At 48.6% G+C, this 4,588-nt stretch overlaps 1 pseudogene; it reads left to right on the top strand.

Moving 5' to 3' along the window:
• The first annotated feature begins 480 nt into the window (after window positions 1-480).
• LOC119941770 lies at window positions 481-4,256 on the top strand (annotated as a pseudogene).
• Window positions 4,257-4,588: the final 332 nt, after the last annotated feature.

Here is a 4,588-nt window from a genome sequence, read left to right on the forward strand (position 1 = left end):
TTACTTCTTACAGAAAGCCAAATGGGACAACAGCAATGGGAACAGTCTCAAAACATGCTACAGCAATTCCTCTGGTGGATGGGAATTCTCTCTCACTCTGCCTGAGGAGATGCCCCCCTCCTTACACAACCCCCAAATTCTCCCTGGCCTATCACTGTTATGTACTTTACTCAATCGTATTTATTTAGTGCTTACTGTGGGGAGAGCACTTTACTAAGCGCTTGGAAGACTACAGTACAATAATAAACAGACACATTCCCTGTCAACAATGAGCTTACCTTTGCCACTTCCTCAAGTAGCTTTAGAGTGATGCAGGGCCCAAGGGTCACTAACGGTTGAAGAGTTCCAATATTCAGCCTGTCCCCTGTCTATATGAATTGAATGATGAATGAATGAATGAATGACTCTATGGGTCTTTCCCAGGCTGATACAGGTCTCTGAGGCATCCAGCCATTCCACTGACCTTCCTGATAGCCAACCATGGCCACGGACATTACACATCCACCAGCCAGAGGTCATGTCCCTTAAAATGAGGGCTCGGCACCAAATACCTTCCAAGAGCATTAACTCAGAGCTTATTATGGGCGGGCATCATGCTGAGCTCTGGGGTAGGATAATCCTAACCGGCACAGTCCCTGTTCCATATGGGACTTGCAGTCTAAGGGGGAAGTATGAGACGTATCTTGGGCCCATTTTACATATGAGGGAACTGAGGCCCAAAAAGGTGAATTGACTTGACCAAGGTCATATGGCAAGGCAAGTGTTGGGCTCAGAATTCAAATCCAAAGACTGACAACACCAAACCCTACATTGCTCACCAAAGAAGTCCACGAGACTTCAGTTTCAGTGACTGGTTGTCAGCCACACACTTGGGACGTACAACCTGTCTCAACAACATGACGTCTGTCCTCCAGCAGCCTACAATCTAATGACAATGCCAGGCACTGTACTAAGTGCTGGGGTAAATGCAAATTAATTGGGTTGGACTTAGTCGCTGTCCTGCCTAGAACTTACAGTTTCAATCCCCATTATACAGATGAGGAAACCCAGGCAAGGGTAAGTGACTTGCCCAAGGTCACATAGCAAATGAGTGGCAGGGCTGGGATTAGAACCCAGGTCCTTGTCCCAGGCCCATGCTCTATCCACTAGGTCATGCTGCTTCTCACACTGTCATCACACTCTCATCTAGCCTGGACATCAAAAACTGCATTCCTCATCCATCATCCATCCATCAAACTTATTTATTGAGTGCTTACTGTGTGCAGAGCACTATACTAAGCGCTTGGGAAGTACAAGTTGGCAACATATAGAGACAGTCCCTACCCAACAATGGGCTCACAGTCCAAAAGGGGGAGACAGAGAACAAAACTAAACATACTAATGAAATAAAATAAATAGAATAGATATGTACAAGTAAAATAAATGAATAGAGTAATAAATATGTACAAACATATATACATATATACAGGTGCTGTGGGGAAGGGAAGGAGGTAAGGGGAGATGGAGAGGGGGACGAGGGGGAGAGGAAGGAAGGGGCTCAGTCTGGGAAGGCCTCCTGGAGGAGGTGAGCTCTCAGTAGGGCCTTGAAGGGAGGAAGAGAGCTAGCTTGGTGGATGGGCAGAGGGAGGGCATTCCAGGCCCGGGGGATGACGTGGGCCAGGGGTCGATGGCGGGACAGGCGAGAACTAGGCACAGTGAGGAGATTAGCAGCAGAGGAGCAGAGGGTGCCGGGTGGGCTGTAGAAGGAGAGAAGGGAGGTGAGGTAGGAGGGGGTGAGGTGATGGAGAGCCTTGAAGCCCAGGGTGAGGAGTTTCTGCCTGATGCGCAGATTGATTGGTAGCCACTGGAGATTTAAGGCTTGCAACCATCCCTTCCATTTCCCGCACCTAATTCTTGCTCTTTGTGGGCAGAAAACAGGTATACTGTCTCTGTTGCGCTGCACTCTCCCAAGCCCATGGTACAGTGCTCTGCACACAGCAAGTGCTCAGTGAATACCACTGATGGATATGGACAACCAAAGGAGGAGATTGGAGACATCTGCAGTGAATTCCACATTCCAAAAGCCTCCAAAGAGAGGGACAGAGCTGTGACGGGGTTCATCTGGGGAGCCCCCGCAGCCTGACACACCTGCTGAGGGGGCGGGGCTCCACTTCTGTTCCCTCCATCTCGATGCCTGACGTGGAAACAGCAAGGGCCCAGAGAATAGAGCCCAGGCCGGGGAGTCAGAAGGATCTAGGTTCTAATCCCCGCTCCATCACATGCCTGCTGTGTGACCTTGGGCGAGTCATTTTACTTCTCTGTGCCTCTGTTACCTCACCTATAAAATGGGGATTAGAACTGTGAGTCCCATGTGGGACAAGGACTGTGTCCAACCTGATTAGCTTACATCTACCCCAGTGCTTAGTACAGTGCCTGGCACATAGTAATAGCTTAACAGATACTAAAAAAAAAGAAAAAGAAAGAAAAAGAAAGCAGCACGTAGGCTTCACTCCCCTGAAATAAGCAGCTGTGATCTCCACCTCTGAAAGACAAAGGAGACTCTATTCACTAGCAATCCAGTGAAGTGGAAAATGAACTAATGTTGGGACAATAGTTCCCAAAAGCAGTACTAGTACTTCCCCTCTAGACTGTAAGTTCTTTATAGGCAAGAAACTTGTCTGCTAATTCTGATATATTGTACCATCCCCAGCACTTAGTACAGCGTTCTGTTTACAGAGGCTTGCAACATGATTCAAGTCGAGTTTATTTAAAACTTGCAGCTGTGACACCAAGGTTTTCCGGTCAGACCAGAGGCTACAAGGACAGACTGTGGAAGACTCAGGCAAGACAGAGGTCATCCTCCTAGCCCGTGGCGCCTTCAACCCGATTGCTAACATGCACCTCCGACTCTTCAAGTCAGCCAAGAGCTACATGAATGAAATGGGAAAATATAGAGCTCGTCAAGGCATCATTTCCCCAGTGGGTGATGCTTACCAGAAGAAAGGACTCATCAGTGCCAGTCACCGGGTAGCCGTGATCCCACTTGCCACCCAAACTTCAAAATGGGTGGAAGCGGATGACTCGGAAAGTCTTCAGAACAAATGGCTAGAGAAAGCAAAAGTGCCCCGCCATCATCACCAGAAACTGTTGACTCATAATGCTAATAATCGCCTGCAGGACTTGGCTCCTCTGACCAAACGTGAAAGGAAGAGTAAGTGGTCTGAAGACAGCCAAGAAATCTGGTGAAAAAGAGTCCACTCAGTCGGGAAAACAAAGGTGGGATAGAGCTGAAATAACTCTGTGAGGCAGATTTCCTGAAGTCCTTCGGGATTCCCAACTTGTAGAAGAAAGAGTACATCACCGAAATCGTGCCCAGCTAAGGAGTGGTATGTGTCACATTCATTCATTCAATAGTATTTATTGATCACTTACTGTGTGCAGAGCACTGTACTAAGCACTTGGGAAGTACAAGTTGGCAACATATAGAGACAGTCCCTACCCGACAACAGGCTCACAGTCTAGAAGGGGGAGACAGACAACAAAGAAAAACATATTAACAAAATAAAATAAATAGAATAGTAAATATGTACAAGTACAATAGAGTAATAAATCTGTACAAACATATAATACAGGTGCTGTGGGGAGGGGAAGGAGGAAGGGTGGGGGGGATGGGGAGAGGGAGAGAAAAGAGGGAGCTCAGTCTGGGAAGGCTTCCTGGAGGAGGTGAGCTCTCAGTAGGGCTTTGAAGGGAGGAAGAGAGCTAGCTTGGAGGATGTGCGGAGGGAGGGCATTCCAGGCCAGGGGAAGGATGTGGGCCAGGGGTCCATGGCAGTACTGGCGAGAACGAGGCACAGTGAGGAGGTTAGAGACAGAGGAGCGGAGGATGAAGGCTGGGCTGTAGAAGGAGAGAAGGGAGGTGAGGTAGGAGGGGGCAAGATGACGGAGAGCCTTGAAGCCGAGAGTGAGGAGGTTGAACGAAGCCGAGAAATTAATCTACTAGTCAGACTTGCTGTGGCAACATGGGAGTAACATCCACCTGGTGATCGACTAGATTCCCAACCACATCTCATCCACCAAGATCCGCAGAGCCCTCTGCGGGGGCTGGAGCATCCACTACCTAGGCCCGGAACATGGGAAAACACAGCCTGTATAGTTTGCAAAGTGAAAACAGGAATACTGGGGTCATCCCGGCCCCTCTACAAAAACACTCCCTAGAAGCCAGACAGACAGACATTCTAGAACCTGGCCTGGCAGCCTCCACCCAAGGCTTAAAGTGACCGGAGCTTTTCAAAACACAAACTTCTAAGAGACAATTTGATCAACTATTTCACGGGAAGAGCATGGCATAGTGGATACAGCATGGGTCTGGAAGTCAGAAAGTCCTGGGTTCTGATGCTGGCTCTGCCAATCTCTGCTGTGTGATCTTAGGCAGGTCACTTCACTTCTCTGTGCCTCAGTTACCTTATCTGTAAAATGGCAATTGAGACTGTAAGCCCCACGTGGGACAGGGGCTGTGTCCAACCCGATTTGCTTGTATCCATCCCAGCATTTAGTCCAGAGGAGGAGGAGGAGAAGGAGGAGGAGAAGGAGAAGAAGAGGAAGAATAAAT

Source organism: Tachyglossus aculeatus, chromosome 2, assembly GCF_015852505.1.
Source record: "Tachyglossus aculeatus isolate mTacAcu1 chromosome 2, mTacAcu1.pri, whole genome shotgun sequence".
Lineage (NCBI taxonomy): Eukaryota > Metazoa > Chordata > Mammalia > Monotremata > Tachyglossidae > Tachyglossus > Tachyglossus aculeatus.